Raw genomic sequence first — 18,636 nt, 5'->3', positions numbered from 1 at the left:
TGCCATCCATACTATCTTTTTCTCCAGGGAGAACAAGGAGCCATAACCATCAATAACTATAGAATATATATACACCAAACTCTCCACTATAAACTACAGAAGAGGTAGTCAGAGAGAAGGAGAGTAGAAAAGAAACAAAATGCCTGGACACTCAAAATGGACACAACAAATCAAATCCTAGATGTTGAACAGGCAGGACCCTTGGACAATGGGTCTACCCATGTTGTCAGGGATGAGTTGAAAGAAGAGAGTTATGAGAGGTGATGGTGCAATCAGCATTGTTGACTTCTCAGAGGAGCAACTTGACTTTCCTGTGCTGTTTATTCCCAGCTACTCCATTGGAGCAAAGGGACCACCATTACTTCTGGGCTTTCTTAGGGGTTGCTGGAAACATGTTCTCCTTTCCATGTGTAGTAGAAAGAGTATCCTTAAGAAAGAAAGGAAGAAAAAGAGAGAGAGACAGAGAGACAGAGAGGGAGAGAGAGAGACAGAGAGACAGAGAGAGAGAGAGAAAGAAAGAAAAAGAAAAAGAACGAAAAGAAAGAAAGAAAGAGAAAGAAAAAGAAAGAAAGAAAAGAAAGAAAGAAAGAAAGAAAGATCCTTTAGAGTAATATATGATACTGATACTGATTTGGCCAATTATCAGTATGAAAACATATTTGCTCATCTATAAAGTGAGAATGACAATGATAGTAGTGATTTTGGAGAGTTGTTGCAAGAACTAAATTGGATGATATTTGTGAAGTAGTCAGCATTATATCAAGCACATCATTCTTCCCTAACAAAAGTGAATCCCCTGCTTCTTTTCTTAGGAAATAGAAGTAGGGGCAAAAACTGGTATCATACTCTGTTGGCCTTTTCCTCTTTCCCTCTTCTCTGCTTTGAACTTGAAATAAGAGTGCCTGGGCTGAATAATATACTTCTATGTTAGGTGTTTTTTCTTTTTTTCCTTTATCTCTTGAACTGTGAAATATCAGAGTAACCAAGAAAATAAATGTTCAATTCACCAGCATTTTGACCTTGTGCAAACCTTTGATAAGATAAGGCAGTTTCATGCAACCACTGGTTACATAGTCTCAGTGTCATATATTTATAAGGAATGGAACACTATTACTGTAGATTTAATCTGGATGTTGTATCAAAGTGTATTATCAAGCCAAGAGTTCAAGTTATGCTGTTAATGTGACTAAACCCAAAGTAAAGACAACAGAGTACTTACTCATAACACACTTTAGAGCAGGAATAAAATTGGGATGTACCTCTGAGGGGCTGTGGCTGGGGATAGCCTACTGATATTTACAGAATATGCCATGTTTCAGAGGACGCATCTCTCCCTCTGTAGTATGACTTGACTAGTATTCTGATCCTGCTTGTTTTAAGAGGGTCAACAAATCAGCCAACCTTAAGAAGAGTCATATAAGAAAAGTGCACTTGTGTTATCAGAAGGAAGGGAAGAGTGGGGATAGATCTGTTAAAAGCCCACTGACCATAAAGGAAGGGCAGATATGCCAGTCCTACAAAGGCTTGGCTGGACCAGGGAGCTCAGAAGCAGGAACTGTTTTTTGAGAGAGAGGAAGAAAAATGAACCCAGAGTCCATTATGGAGGGAAAGCTCTTCAGTACATGGTATTTGTATTGGTTGGAAACAACAAACTTTGGTTGAGTTTTAATTTAAAAAAATTTCTTGAAGACATATTTAATTGCTTCAGAAAAGCCTGGAAGATGGAGAACCAAGAATCTAAAGAGGCTAGGACCAGAGCCAAAACCGTGCTATAGGAATTTTCTGATGAGGATGGTGTATTGGTTTGCTAAGGCTACCATAACTAAGGACCACAGACTGGGTGGCTTAAACAACAGAAATTTATGGTCTTACAGTTCTGGAGTCTAGAAAGCCAAGATTGAAGTGTCTGCAGGGCTGGTTCCTTCTGAGGGCTGTGAGGGAAGGATCTGTTCCAGGCCTCTCTCTTTGGCTTATAGATGGCCTTCTTCATGTTCACATGGCATTCTCCCTGTATTTCTCTTCACATTGTCTTCCTTCTTTGCATATCTCTCTGTCCAAATTGCCCCTTTTTATAAGAACATCAGTCATTTTGGATTAGTGCCCACCCTAATGACCTCACGCTAACTTGATGACCTCTGCAAAGACCCTATCTCCAAACAAGGTCACGTTCTGAGATACTTGGGATAAAATAATCAACATAAGAATGAGGGGGGGGGACATAATTCGACCCCAAACAGATAGCCCCACTCGATACTACTTATAGGACCCTGTTTCCTTCTGGTGCTATTACCCCTGCTACCCAGATCACTGAGGGAGGAATGCTCCACTGCCCCAGGTGGAAGCACTTGGCTGGACTTGGTCTCATGCACACATCACCCCTGCCAGTGAGCAGAAAGAAAACTAGAATTGGACTCTTCAGTTTCTAGAGTGGGAGGCAGGTTCTGCCTTCTGCCAAGATGCATGCTATGAGAATACCTTAAAAGGATGTTTCAGTGGCTGAGCAGTTAAAAACCTGTCAGGTAGCCACATCAGTACTTTTTCAGCCAACCAGTGTCTTCAGGTAGGCATATTAGTCTTCAGAAAGAGGCTCTGAATAACATATAAACAGAGGGTCTAGAACCAAGTCAGTTGAAGAGGGACTCTAATGATTAATAGCAAAACTTGTAAATTGTAGTCCAAGTCTCTCTCTCTTCACATTGAAAGAGGTAGGATAATGTGGAGCCTTTCTGCTCAAAGCGATTGACTTCTGCCTTCACAATCCCAAATGGAAGAGGCAAGCACCCAGGTCCCTGTAGCCCTTGTCCTCTCTGACTTTGCCACCACAATCATCTGTGATGGGACATATAAGTGCTGAGAAGTGAGGAGCAAATGTTTCTTTGGATTAGGAGAGAAGCAAAACGAAGCAAATGATGCCAGAGCCCTTGGTCAGAATCACTGCTGAGTAATAGACATCCATGTTAGGAGAGTCTCTATGGAAACTTCTCTAGAGAGAAGAGTGTCAGGGAGAAAACTCAGTCCTGTGTCTTCTCATGGGAATACATAAGAATCAAATGAAATAAGCACCTGAGAATGAACAGCTACTGCCATGGCAAGGTTCTTGGCTTCACACCTCTCATCACCATGCCTTCTATGGGTGATTCCTTCTGCAGGGCTCTCTTGCCCACTTGCAATTTCATTATTTATTGAGCACGTCCTGGGCCAGGCACCGTGCTAGGGACTGGAGACGCAAAGATGAAGAGACTTGATCCCTGCCCTCAGGGAGATCCCAGCATAGTGGGGGAGACTGACATGCTCATAAAGAGCTACAAAACAATACTTTTAAAGCACATAACAGTATGTGGAATTATGTGTATTTTCACGTGTTTATAGTTATTTACTCTCTGTCCTCCACCACTACAGTGCAATGGACTTTGTTACATTCACTGCTGGGTGTACAGCACCTCAGCACCTCCAGTCTAGAGAATGTTCGGGATTCAATACATATTCATGAGTAATTTCTACACTAGAAGCATATCAGAAAGAGTGTGCAAGTCTGCTGAGGGAAGTCAGGGAAGCTTCCCAGAGGAGAAGGCTCTACGTCATCATGATTTGATCTCATTGTGGTGGATTAATTGTATTATTAGCCATGGGATTTTCATACCTCCCTATATGCATGCCCTTTGACATTGAGCTTGGCCATGTGACTTCTTTGGACAATGGGATAGTAGCAAATTTGATGGAAGCAGAAACTTGAAATGTGGTTTCTGATTCCTCTCGGAACCCTGCTGCCACCAGAAACACAAGCCTAGACTAGCCTGCTGGGAGACAGGAGACCATATGGGACAGAGATGAGTTACCCCAGCTGAAGCCCATCCCAGACCAGCTAGCCCCATGAGAGTGGACAGCTGATTGCAGATATGTGCGTGAGCCCAGGCCAGATCAGCAAAGCTGCCCAGCTCATTCATAGAGGAATGAGAAAAAAATAAATGGCTGTTTTTAAGCCAATAAGCTATGAGGTAATTTGTTACACAGCATTATTGTGGCAGTAAATAACTGATACACTCACCATCTGACTCAACAACAACCTGTGAAATAATACTTTTTATTGCCACTTCAAATATAAGAAAACTGAAGTTCAGAAACAAATAAATAGGAGGAAAATAGAATTTAGCCTGAGTCTTTATACCATAGCTGCCTTTATATTAGAAATAGGACTCTGATATATCATGGGAGCCTGTGAGTTAATGATGTAAAGGAAGGGAGGAAGGGAGAGAGGGAAGGAAGAAGGGAGAGAAGGAGGAAAGGAGGGATGAAGAGAGAAAAAAGGGGGGAGGGAGGCATCTCTTTTGATCCCCAAGGCAATGTTCACTCCACTAATTTAGTCACACAGGTGGTACTTAGGGAGTTCTCAGTGATGTTTATTATAAACCATAGGCTAAATTAAGATATAGACGAAAGGGACCTTTTCAAGGGTGAAAAAGGGAAAGAGGAATAAGCAAGAAAGGACAGGGAAAAGGCTGGATATGTTTCTGTGAGACAGATGAAATCAGTTATCCTACTTTTGGCTGGGTGGGCAGGGAAGGACTGTCTGGAGAGGTGGCAATCTGAGATCTGACTAACAAGAAAGAACCAGCCATGTGAGGATCAGGGAGAACAACATTCCAAGGCAAGAGAACAGCTGTGGCAAAGGAACAAAAGCTAAAACAAGCTTGGCAAGTTCAAGGACTCAAAGGAGGGCTAGGGTGGTCTGAGCAAAGTAGAGGAGGAGGACAGATTTTATTCTAGGTGACATCTGATTTGTGCTTTGAAAAATGTGGCTCTAGATTGTGGGAGAATAGACTACAGGCAGGCAAACATGGAAGCAGGGAGACCAGGTAAGAGGTTATCATTGTTGTCCCTGGGAGAACTGATGGTTGCTGGACTGTGACATTGGTGGTAAAGATCATGAGAGTGGAGTTTTCTTGGAATTAGAGTCAATCCGACCTGTCAATAAACTGGATATCAGGGAAAGGCAGGAATCAAGAATGGCTCCCAAGGTTTTGGCTTGATCAACTGGGTGAGTAGTGGTGCCATAGAGACAACTGCAAGAAGAAGCGGGTTTGGTTTTGTTTTCCCCAGAGTCGGGGATTAATGGGAAAATGAGAATGAAGAGAGAAGAGTGGGGATAAAGGGTCAAAACTATCGAGCCTACGCTGGAGAGAGACTGGGTTACCTCCTCCTCTACAGTATCACTCTGAAGCATCAGTCCTCAGGCAGCGGGCCGTGATTTAGTGTTTTAACATGTGTGAATGATCCAGGAAGGTTGGATTGTTATGGAATAAAGACAGACAATTAAAAAAATAGAACCACAGCACTGCTAAAGAACAGCTTCTTAGTAAATAGCAACAGCTCAAGGCAGAGCATGCAAAGTTTGTTTTTCCTCTCCTAACCTAAGCACAGCACACATGTGAGGTCAGCGCTAGTCAGCGGTGAGTTCTCGGGTAACCACCTCCCTTTCCACACACCCCTCTCTGCCACAATGGAAAAAAGAGACCTTTGGGTCTGTTTTCTAATATAGCTCGCACTTTAATAGCACTTCAGCTGGTTGCTGACAATAGCTCAGTGAGGAGAGCAGGAAAGATACGATTATCCCCAATTTTTAAATTGGAAATCTGTAGCAGAGGCAAGACCAAATGACTAATGAGTGGTGGAGCTGGGACCTTCCAGTACCTAGGTCAGTGTGCTTTCATGGCGCAAGACTCCCTCTCCTTCCTAAGGCTGACTCTGTGTTGTTGAGGCTCAGCCCTTTGAATTTCTCAAACATGTTCTCCAGCCTTGGAGACCACCTCTGGTCAACCCCAGTTTTCAGTCCCCTCCTCTCCTCACCCCTTCCCTACCCAACATGGATTCCACGGCTCATCCCTTCATCCATTATGTTGTACACTCCGTGAAACCCCGTGAGAACCCATCCTGTGATAATGTGAATTCAGTAGATATTCTCTACGTGGCCCCATTCTCATTTCACTAACCTAGGCATAACAAGGCTCTCCATTTTACACCGTATGCGTCATGTTATGATGGGGTTTTACTCTACCATCACCTCCTTTTTACTGTGCTCCTCCATCACATCCACTGGCCAACTGTTCACCTCAGGTTCAGCACTTGGGCTGCCGAGAACTGCTGGAGGAAATCACCCATCGGCCAGGTGAAGGCAAGTTCAGGCTCTGCTCTGAGATCCTGCTCTATCTCCAGTTTGTTTTCCTGAACTCTGTTTCAAGTCTTTCTACTCTTTACACTTCAGATGCCTCCCTCACTTAAAGGAGATGACTTCTTACTTCACAGGGACAACAGATTTCATATGGAAATGGCTTCAGTTTCTGGCCATGGGATCCACATATGTTCCTGCATCAGCATTTGTTTTTTTTTTCCCTTCCAATTACAGTGAAGGAGATGGTCCTTCTCTGTTATAAGGTCTCTTCATCCACTGTGCTCTGGATCCCACGTTCCTCTGTCTTTCAGCTTGTGTATTTCCAAATTCTTCCTCAATAGGTTCAAGTCTCTATCAAAAAATAAGACAAAACAAAAATCCTTCCTTAGATTTCCATCTCCTATTCTAGCCATTATTTTGTAAGTCTCCACCCATTCATAGCGAACTTCTCATCTTTACCATCTTTTAAACTCTTATTCACTCTTCAACCTCTTACCAAACCTGGCTTCCTTCCCCATTACTCTATCTAAACCTGTTCCACTAACCAACGATCTCCATGTTGCTATGTTTGATGGACACTTCCTCATCTGATCTTATCTCTCAGATGTATGACACACAGTTAGACATTCCATACTTACCTTCAGGAAACATTCTGGACTTTATGGCATCATTTGCACTAGGTTTTCTTTTTTTGTTTGTTTGTTTCTGTTTTGGTAGACTTTGAATTTGGTTGTTTGGAGGAATGAACATCATTGTTTTCTTCTGGAGGGAAGTTATTTTATTTATTATTTATTTATTTATTTATTTTTGGCTGTGTTGGGTCTTTGTTTCTGTGCGAGGGCTTTTTCCAGTTGCGGCAAGTGGGGGCCACTCTTCATCGCGGTGTGCGGGCCTCTCACTATCGCGGCCTCTCTTGCTGCAGAGCACAGGCTCCAGACGCGCAGGCTCAGTAGTTGTGGCTCACGGGCCTAGTTGCTCCACGGCATGTGGGATCTTCCCAGACCAGGGCTCGAACCCGTGTCCCCCGCATTGGCAGGCAGACTCCCAACCACTGCGCCACCAGGGAAGCCCTAGGTTTTCTTTTAATTGGCTGACCAGCCCTTCTTTTTCACTCTGCTCTGTAGCCACCTTATCTTCTTCTACTCAGCTATTAAATTTCTTCTCATTTGACACACTCCTCAGGTGATCTCATCCATATTCTGTACACAGATAACTCCCAAACCTTGACCTACTGCCAAGAACTTTCTGCTGAACCTCAGACACATGTATCCATCTGTCTACATGACATCTGCATGGATAAGTTTAATAGACCTCAAAAAGAACATGGTGCAAATTTGAGCTTGTGATCTTTCTCCTCAACACTGTACTCTTCCTCCAGCAAATTATCCCACCATCCACTCAGTTGTGCCTATAAAAATGTTAGTTGTTACCCGTAATAAGTACTGTCATTCTCGCCTGCTTAGCATTCATTCACCATTGCACTGGTAAGAGCTCCTCAAATTTCCTTTCCCACTCTGTGTCTATTTGCTTCAGAGGGACAGATTCTGCCTTTCAGCCCCAGGAATGAACATGATACCCAAAACTAACCAATGAAACTCAATTCTAGAATATTTCCTGAAAACAGTGAGAAGTTCTCTTCTGCTGGAGTTGCTACTCTGTGAGGATGTGAACCTGGAGCTGCCAGCTGCTATTTTGCCAGCATGTGGAAAGAGCTTTTCAGAGAGAGGGTGAAGCCAAAGCAGCAGATAAAGAATCAGAAAGAGATCTACTCTGTGAGGCATCGTCTGAACTCCTGGATCCAGCCATGCCTGAAGCATCTGAGCTACTCCCAGGACTTTTCCTGCACCTGAATCAATCAATTTCCTTTCAGGCTTAAGCGAGTTTGAATTGGGTTGCAATCACTTGTGCAGAAACAGTTCTATTATCTTCAGTGCCTCCCCTTCCCTCACCCCCTCACATCCCTCCCCATCCAATCAGTCCCTCAGTTTTTTTTTGTTTTTTTTTTTAGAAATTCACGTTCTTTTTATTTATTTATTTATTTATTTATGACTGTGTTGAGTCTTTGTTTCTGTGCGAGGGCTTTCTCTAGTTGTGGCAAGTGGGGACCACTCTTCATCGCGGTGCGCGGGCCTCTCACCATCGTGGCCTCTCTTGTTGCGGAGCACAGGCTCCAGACGCGCAGGCTCAGTAATTGTGGCTCACGGGCCCAGTTGCTCCGTGGCATGTGGGATCTTCCCAGACCAGGGCTCGAACCCGTGTCCCCTGCATTGGCAGGCAGATTCTCAACCACTGCGCCACCAGGGAAGCCCAGTCCCTCAGTTTTTTTGATTCCACTTCCTAATTAGCTAAATATCTCTAAAATCACTCTTCTTTGATTTATTCCAATCATCACTCTAGGCCAAACCATTATCTCTCAGCTGGACAATCATAGTGGCATTCTAACTGATTCTTTGTATCCTCTCCTGTTTCTTCAATCTGCTCTCTACACAATGGTCAGCAAGATCTTAATAAAACCTAAATCTGACTCGGTGTCTCTTCTACTTCGAGCTCATCATTGCTTCCTCTTGCCTAGATAATTAAGTCCCCAAATGACTCACATGGCCTGTGGGCTCTGAATGGGCTGGTCCCTGTCTAACTTTCCAGGTTTATCTCATTCCATTTTTCCTCTTATATTCTCTTCATCCCAGCGATGTTAGGCACTACTCCTAAATCTCATCACCTTTGCAAATGCTATTCCCAGTGCCTGAAACAGTCTTTCCCCTGGTCTCCCCTTAACTAACTATGATTTAAAGGTCATTCCTCAGGAGAAAGCTTCCCAAACATACTTCCATGAGCCATCTCTCACACCCCGACACCTTGTATTCTATACTTTTCCTTCTCAGTATTTGTATTTGTCATCATTTAATTAAGCATTTAATGTTATGATTAATTTCAAATCTAACTCCCCCATTAGACTGTATGCTCCATGAGGGATCATGCCTGTTTTGTTTATCACTATAGCTTATCAAAGGGCCTGAGATCATTTTGAATAATTTTCCTTTTTTCTGGGTACTGGGAGATAGGGTGGGAAAGAGAAATTCAAGAAAAACAGAGATGTTTGATCAGGTTTACAGATTTCATTTTAGACTAAAAGCTTTATTTTTAAGCTGTTGACCATCTGTTATACCATTAAGGCAGTATCTCTTTAGGTGAAGATAAAGCAGAAAGTTGGGCAATTTCCTAAAAATCTGGTTTATGTACAGAATAAAATATGAAAGAAAAAAGAAAAGAAAAACATACAAAACCTCAGCCTTCCCTGTTCTCTTCAACAAGGCATTTGATAAAAAATAATAATAATAGAGGGAGGAAGCAACACTAGATTAAAGAATTTTAAGGGACATAATAAATAGGTGCAATGCAGGGTCCTAGGTTTGAGTTTGGTTTGAATAGACCACTGTAAAGGACATTTTGGGGACAAGGAGGGGAAATTTGAATACAGATTGGGTTTTAGACAAGAAAAAAATTTATTGACAAGGAAAGATGGAGATTATTAACTAAAGAAAGCAGGTTACAAACAGCACACCATCTCATTTTGGTAAAAATATGTATATGTATATTTATATATGCATGGAAAAAGCTTTCAGGATCTACACACAGGTGTGTTAACAGTGGTAATCTATGGGTGGTAAGAATATGGTGCTATCATTTTCTTATTTTTTTAATCTTAATTTATAACTTTCTACAAGGCACAAATGCTGCTTTTTGTAATAATAAAAATTAAAACATGAATGAATTTTTAAACTGTTTCAAGTAGGCTTAAACTGACTCAGATTTTCACTGAAAGCTGTCCAGGAAATTTTTTGTGTGTCCTCCACCTTGGAAATGAATAGTGTGTCCCAACTTCTAAGCAGGTCTCAGCGTGAAGGATTAAAAATTTTAACAGTCCTGGAACTTGAAAGGGAATCAATCAGGTATTGAGCATGCATACATTTTCTCCTGGCAATGTCAGTAAACGACCTCCCCATCAGGAGCAGGGAAGGTTGCAAGAAAGCAACCTGACAACGAGGTGCTCTCCAGTCAACACTGAAGCAACTATTTCCTGCTCTAATGGAAAAATCCACAGTTCATCAACTCCTAAGGGTAGTAAGTTCATAGGAAATTTAGGAAATGCTGAGTTCCAATGCTGTCTGACAAGGAGAGGGAAGAGTATTTTGAAGACAACTGCGAAAGACTGGAAGGGTCACTTATTGGATGCTATTGAACTGATTATCAAGAGACTTGCGTTCAAGCCTTACGCCTAAGGAATTGGGAAAGTTCACAGCCATGGGAGTCCTCATACCCTTTATCTGTAAAATGAGGTCTAGACAAAATCTAACATTTTAATTGCTTCACAACCATGGTTCATTGAATAACAAGATATTCTGTGGGACACTAAGTTACAACATTAAACATCCGGGAGAATTTTGCCAACATCCCCTTTATGAATTCTCAGACTGCTGAGCTAGTTGCCTGTAGAGGGCAGTAGTCAGTTAATAACATCTTTTTGACTCGAGCAGGAAGGGACTTTATGGATCCCTCTTTGTTATAGAGAAGGAAATTGAGGCCCAGAGAAATCAGTTGACTTGCTCAGAATCACACAGCTAGCACTAAAGCAGAGGTGAAAATATCGCTTTTTTTAATTTAATTTTTTAAATTGAAGTACAGTTGATTTACAATGCTGTGTTAGAAAATGAAGAATTCTGATCCATGTTTAAAAAAAAAAAAAAACAACTTCCAGAGATCTAAACTTGAATTGCATTTAGTTGTCCATTTACTGAATCACCTCTTCTGAAAACAGTAACATCACCATCACCATAAAACAAGGACACTATCCCAGAAAACCTACTCTTTAAGACATTTTTCTTGAAGACATTTCATTCCAATGTCACTCCCCAGTCACAGTGCTATCCAGTGAAATTCCCTCAGCCTGTTACCATTTTGCTGATAAACTATGCTGTTGAAATACTTCTTTGCCAAATGTATGTATGTAGTCCTCAAAATGCTTTGGGGATCTGGATGGTGTGTAGAGTTTTGTGTTTTTTTTTTCCCCCTCTTAATCCCATCAATGGCTGTGGTTACCTGAGGTTGGTGTTCAGTTATTTCAGTCATCCTGTGATCAGATTAGATCCACCACTTTGCAAGATTGTCTCTTCCTTGCCAATATTCCAGAAAATAGTTCATGTGGTCAAATACTATACATGGACTCAGGCTTTGTAAAACCATGACGAGGATATGTTTGATGTGTTAGCTTTGGGCTTTTCAGTCTGTTCTTATTTTGAGAAATAGGCATGTAGTGGCATCATGCCACAGTAGGAGAATCGTCAACTTTGGAGCCTAAAAGAGGCTTAAATCCTGCCTCTGCTCATGTATCAGCCAGGTCTCTGCAACAAGTTACTCTGACTCTGTGAGTATCAGATTTCTCATTACAGTATTTACCTTATAAGTGAAGATTAAATGAGAAAACTATAAGTACCTAGATCAGTGCCTGTAGTCTATGACCTGTTATTAGAATTAGGAGAGAGCAAAAAGCAGAATTCCACAGTGTAATGGATTCAAGGTCATGGCTATTAAAGCAAGGTATTGTCTTTAAAATGACCCATGGAAAATAGATTAGATGAACATTCCAGTGGATAAGTTTCAGGAAAGTAGCTTTTAACCTACCACAAGCTAGTGCCATGGTGCTCTTATTGTTCACCAACTTTCACAGCGGTGACATAACTAAAATATAGCCTAAGTCACCCCACACATGTTAGTGGTGATCAAAGAGCACGCTCCATTAAGAACGTGAGTAGAGGAACTTAGAACAGTTAGCCACTCTCACTCCATGATATTTCTAGGATGCAGAGAGAGCATTTAGTTTCTTTTTCAACCCAGTCTTTTCTTAGAGCTTATGGAAAAGAGAATGAAGGAGGTCCTCAAAAACATGATGGTCCAAGCATAGGTACACTGTTGCTATGGCATTTTTTTCATAGTTTTGCATAATTGGTTTATACCGTTTGAGTGTATATTATGTTCAGAGCACCAGACATGTATTATTTCATTCAAACTCCACCACAACCTGATGGGGAGATACTATTACTGACTTTAGTATATTGACGGAGAAACTGAGGTTTGACAAGAGTGTGTTGCTTGCCCAGGTCGTAAGTAATGTGGTAAAACCAGGATGAAACCCCAACAGTAACTCCAGAGTCTGTGCTGGAGACACAGCACAATAAGTTTGGCATCTTATATATTGGCTTTTGTGAATGTGGTAATAGTGGGCAAAAAAGTAGATAGCAACCTGAGGGGGAAAAAAACTCAAGAAATCTACTGAGAACCAAAACCATTTCCATCCCCACAGTCTACATTAACATAACTTTTCTATTCCATGGGTCTTCATCAGCATAACTTTACTGTTCCAGAAAGCCCAAGAAGATGGCAATTACAAATGACTTTATCGTTCACTCCAAAGACCTCCCCAAAGACCCTTCAGCTCATCTACTGAAAACATCAAAGGATAATTTTACATCAATTTGAGCATTTTCAAACCCCTCACCTCAAAATCTTCACCTTGTTATGTCCATTAATCCTAAAGATTACATTGTGGTCCTCACCCAGCCCTAACCAGACCTCCCCACTCTCAAGATGAAAGACACACATTGAAGAAAACCATACTTCAAAATCTCAAAACTATTCCCAACCTTGCCCTCCCTATGCTGAGCCTCTGCTAAGACTGCTGAGGTGGTGATCTCTATTACCTGTAAAGCATTCGTTTCTTAACTGGGGCTGATTTTGCCTCCAAGAGGACATGCAGCAATGTCTGGAGACATTTTTGATTGTCATGACTGGGGATGCTGCTGGCCTCTAGAGGGTCAGGGTCAAGATTGCTGCTAAACATCCTACAATGCCCAGGATAATCCCCCTCTTCTGACAAAGAATTATCCAGTATCAAAAGGTTATTTTGATAATATTTGGGGGAGCTAGAATTCAAACCACTAATTAGCAATGTCTAAATTCATTCTATATAGAAGTATCTCAAACTCTGAACCATTCTGGCTATGTTCTTATTCTCATTGCTATTCATTTCCAGTATCCCTGCAGGTTAGTAAGCCCCAAATCCATGGTGCCCATCCTCAAGAATTTCATCCCGAGAGTCTATACTACAGACAAATACCTGACTTTCTTTTTATGGTGTTTTCCATCTTCTAAGAAAAGATCACCTGGTGGTTCATTTATCTTTAATTTCTATACTTTGTATTCTGAATGAGCAGTTTGAATTGATGGACTTGAGACCACAGTTTTTTAGGAGATATCCTTATCTGTCTTAATAACTAGAGTTTCTGAAGGTGTGAAAATGGCTTTAATGAACAGGAAGCTTGTTCTCCTGAAACCAAACAGCACTAAATCATAGCATACTAAAAGTAATAGAGAATATGGAATACTGCCTTTGGAAATTAGAATTGAATTTTACCTTTTCTTCTAGATATTTCCACGGATAACAATATTTCCTTGGACATCAGTGTTTGAGTTATAAGATCAATTTGTAACTGAAAATATAAACAGTCTACCTTTCCTGCCTGTGGTGGGTAAAAGGAAAAAGCAACTATATATAGAAAGAGTTCAAAAACTGATATCACTTAAGTCTTGAAATACTGTGCAGTGATTTTCTTTCTTTCTTTCTTTCTTTTTTTGCAGTGGTTTTCTGAAGGCAAGTAATGGACTTTGAATCTTGGGGACTTAATGAAGTTAAATACCAGCCCTCACTGTGGGCACAGAAGCCAGGACTTGTGTTGTTGGAATGAAGCCCATGATGATCTCAGCCTGTGCAGAAATTACATTGATAAACCCACAGTGCCTTTGTATTAGGCAGCAATGTGTCTGTCACCAGGAACTTCACTGAATCTTCTGGAAGCTCTCAAGCCCATCATCGAAATATTGCCTATCTCAACACTTGTCACAGGAAGGACCCAGGAGGTTTTCCTTCTTTAAAATTTTGGGGTGATGAGAGTCTTGAGTCTTGGGATCCACTCAGACCCCCAGAGTTGGTATAAAGATAATGTTAAAGACAAAACATTTTAGCTAAAGCAGAGGCAGAAAGAAATCTTATCTAAATGGCCCTTACCTGACTATGGCAGAGACTCCAGAGAAATACAACTGCTGTTAACCCCCTTCCCAGGGAGTTTCCTGCAAATTCAGCTGCCATGGAGACAGACTATCCATTCCCATAGCATCAAAAAGTCCCGCAGAACCTTCCCTACCTTCCCACTGAAGCCCTAATCACCATCACCCCTCAGTTAAATTTGGTACATGAACCTGTTAATCCCTGGCTGTTGAATGAGTTCCTCATCACTGACTACTTCCACCTGCCTGCATAAGTAATCCTTGTCTTTTCTCCTGTTAATCTGTCTATTGTTGGTTAATTTGTAGGCCCTCAACCACTAGACATCAGTTGGAAGAAGAAAAGTTTTCCTTCTTCAACAGTTCAACAGTTTTGGTGATAAGGACGGGATGGTAGGGGCACCCTGATCACGCCAGAGACTGTAGCTGAGATCTTGGGACCACTGACCAAGCTGACAGGTAAGTTTCCTTACCAGCCAGACTCCCAGGTCTCTCAGGGTCTGGTTGAGCAAAGGCAGTAAGAGCATCTCCGTTTTTTTTTCTTTCCAAGGTTGAGATTAGCAGGAGAAAATACTTACACGAACTAGTTCTTTGTATATTGTGACTCGGTTTTTATTTTTTTTGCTGTGAAGATATTATTTATTTATTTATTTATTTATTTTGAATTTTAGAATTTTATTTATTTTTTATACAGCAGGTTCCTATTAGTTATCCATTTTAGACATATTAGTGTATACATGTCAATCCCAATCTCCCAGTTCATCCCACCACCACCACCACCACCACCACCACCACTTTACCCCCTTGGTGTCCATAGGTCCGTCCTCTACATCTGTGTCTCTATTTCTGCCCTGCAAACCGGTTCATCTGTACCATTTTTCTAGTTTGAGTACTCTTATTGTAGATCCTTTCCCTCCCGGGGATAGCCACTCTGTCCTATCTGTTCATCTCTTTTTGTGTCCTGAGAGCTTGGTTTGGATCTAGTAAGTGCATTCACTCTCTGGTTTTCTGTCTGCCCAGGGATGCAGATTTTTGGATCTGTGTTCAGAAGAAGCCAAACATTAGGTTGAGATCATGAGAATCTGTAGACTGCAGGACAAATATGTGAGCAGACTGGGCACCCCATTTGTGGCTGGTGTTCTGCTAACCATTACCAGCTCTTAGTGCGTTCATCTTAGTCTAGATAAAGGGTCTTAGTCCGCAAGGACCTTATCCTCTGTTTCCTCGTTGCCTTGCTTGTGCTGAGAAGTCGTATCCCGGTATCACCTGCCTGGTGTCAGACACAGATCGGAAGGTCTGTAACTGGAGGTGTCTCACTTAAAAAAAAAAAAAATTTATTTTCTTTATTTTTTTGGCTGCGTCAGGTCTTAGTTTGCAGCATGTGGGGCCTTCATTGCAGCGCAGGCGCTTTGTTGTGGCACGTGGGTTTTCTCTCTCTAGTTGTGGCGCGCAGGCTCCAGGGCGCATAGGCTCTGTAGTTGCGACACGCGGGCTTAGTTGTCCTGTGGCATGTGGGATCTTAGGTCCCAGACCAGGGATCGAACCCGCGTCCCCTGCATTGGAAGGTGGATTCTTTACCACCGGAACACCAGGGACATCCCAAGGTAGCTCACTTTTATGGGAAACTAGAGACACATGTTTTCACAAACACCACTCTCATCACCTGTGGCAAATAAGATTCTTTGCTTTCTTTCTCTTTGGCTATTGTTGGGAGTGACTAAATTATGGGTCTTCATTTTCTGCACCCTTTTGGGGGGTTGCCTCTTGTGTCCATGGCTAAATCATAAAAAGGTCCATTGGTTTTGAGGCACATTTTAGAATAGATATACGTTTGCAGATCCTAAGTCGTCAGTGGCCAGACAACAGATCTTTTGATTTGAAAAAGAGTTTATATTTGTAAGAATTTTTAGAGAACTCTCACCCTAAACAAATATCCTGTTACCAATATGGAAAAATCAAATTGAAAGAAGGACATAAAGAAAGATCACAGCTAGCTTAAAAGTCTCCCTTAACAAAATTAAAGAACAGAAATCAAAATCTATATCCACCGTAAACTCCCCTCCTCCACTTCCCTGCTACAAATGGCCCACTGGGGCCTTTCCCCTGAAGGTTAATTGGGCTAAAGTGGAATGAAGTACTCAGAGGGAAGGAATACATCCCAAAGCCTTTGTTGAACGATTTATAAAAACATTACAAAGACACAGAGCTCTAAATCCAGAAACCCTGGAACATAGGAATATTGGTTTCTGCCTTAATTGGAACTCTCTCTGATATAAGTACGAAATTCAAAATAATATAGTTGGATGGGTAGGCCAGCCCCTTAATATCACTACTGAGGCTGCCACTCAATTCTTTGAAGAATTAAAAATATCTGTCCTTACCTTACTAATCAAGTCTTTATAAAATCAGAAATATGGCTCTAGAAGTAACCCAAAGTACACCCATCTTTCTGACCACTTCCAAAGCCTCCCCTATTCATCTCAAGATACTTGCTGATACTTTAAGAAGTCAGGATGTTGGAAAAGGGACTGACCTGAACTTAAGAAAAAGAAACACAAATAGTAATTACGCTAGACCTCAGCCTCCTCAGTCCGGCTCCTCTGAAACCTCTTCGCAACTAGGCCTCAACCTGGGCCAATTAGAAACTACAGACTCTCAACACAAATAATTCTGCCCACCTACTACATCCCCCTCTCCCCCTCCCCCCCTTAAAAATGCCTGTTTGCAAAGGCTCAGTGCTACCAGACGAATTTGCTGTTGTCCCGGCCAAAATCTGGTAATAGGCAAATATGCCCCTGAAAACACTCTCAGAGCAGTTATTTTAAAAGGTTTCTTTCTTCCTCTCCCTCTTTGAGATGTAAATCTTCTACCACCCAGAACCGTCTTCTCCAGGACCCGAGAGCCATCTCTTTAAAATGCAAACATCCAAGGAAATAAGGCTGGCTCTCAGCCTGAGGGATCCCTTGCTTTTAATTGTACTATTGCTTCCTGTCATAAAATATGAGAAATTTGTTTCTCCTCTTAATAAAAACCAATTAATATCCCCCTTTAATGAGCCCCCAGTGCTCTTTTCCTTAGCACTCCTTGGGCTTTAAAAAGTAACTTCTCAGGACTTCCCTGGTGGTCCAGCGGTTAAGACTCTGCGCTCCCAATGCAGGGGGCCCAGCTTCGATTCCTGGTCAGGGAACTAGATCCTGCATGCCGCAACTAAAAAGATCCTGCATGCGGCAACTAAGACCCGGCATAGCCCAACAAACAAACAAATAAATAAATAGTAACTTCTCAGGCCACTAAAACAACCAGCTGAGACTGAACTACAGCCTCCACTGATTATACATCAAGGCAAAGAAAAGGTCTTAAAGGTCTCCCCCACAAATACTGGTAAAAAGCTTTAGCCCGTATGTTGAACAAATAACAACTCATTTCATCTGCTAGAAACATAGTCTGAATAAAAAGTGGGGCAAAGACAAACACTAACTCTTACCTAAACTAATAAATTTTGGATTACTATGAAAGCTATAAGATCTCTATTTGTGTCTGCATGTAAGCTTATGTCTGTCTATGTATGTAATATGTATATGTGGTATTTTCTTACCCCTGGATGGTATAGCCAAATTAATTTATAAAATTCCTTAAAAGAGCTCTACTTTAATTGGCTTAGAGAAAAATAAAAACATATAAATGAAATATTCCTAAAACTCAGAAATCTAAATTTTTTTTCAAATTCACATGATTTGGGTAAATCTTTAGTAAATAAGACTAGTTTAATATCATTTGTTTAATAATAAAAACAACTGTTTCTTCTGAGTTATCAGCATTATGATACAAACATATTTTCAGACTACTTGGGTTTACTAATCAAATAAGCTATTATTTACTATATGTTTAAGATTATAAAACTTATAGATTTTATTTTTTTTATTGGAGTATAGTTGCTTTACAATGTTGTGTTAGTTTGTGTTGTACAGCAAAGTGAATCAGCCACACGTATACATATATCCCCTCTTTTTTGGATTTCCTTCCCATTTAGGTCACTACAGAGCACTGAGTAGAGTTCCCCTGTGCTATACAGTCGGTTCTCATTAGTTATCTGTTTTATACATAGTAGTGTATATATGTCAATCCCAATCTCCCAATCCATTCCCCACCCCCCTTCCCCCCTTGGTATCCATACATTTGTTCTCTATGGCTGTGTCTCTATTTCTGCTTTGCAAATAAGTTCATCTATACCATTTTTCTAGATTCCACATATATGCGTTAATATACGATATTGGTTTTTCTCTTTCTGACTTACTTCACTCTGTATGACAGTCTCTAGGTCCATCCATGTCTCTGCAAATGGCACAATTTCATTC

The 18,636-nt window shown here is 41.2% G+C and overlaps 1 long non-coding RNA gene across 1 annotated transcript in view; it reads left to right on the top strand.

The window, feature by feature from the left end:
• The window catches only part of LOC309619402, a 576,205-nt gene that overhangs the window by 534,900 nt on the left and 22,669 nt on the right, over positions 1–18,636 (top strand). Inside the window, exon 7 of the long non-coding RNA XR_014238930.1 lies at positions 13,859–14,740. This is a non-coding gene — a long non-coding RNA (uncharacterized lncRNA). The remainder of the gene's footprint in view (positions 1–13,858; positions 14,741–18,636) is intronic.

Source organism: Balaenoptera borealis (assembly GCF_965194805.1).
Source record: "Balaenoptera borealis genome assembly, chromosome: 2".
In the NCBI taxonomy this organism is placed as follows: Eukaryota; Metazoa; Chordata; class Mammalia; order Artiodactyla; family Balaenopteridae; genus Balaenoptera; species Balaenoptera borealis.
The sequence above is the reverse complement of the archived record's forward strand: the minus strand, read 5'-3'. Positions and strand labels throughout refer to the sequence as shown.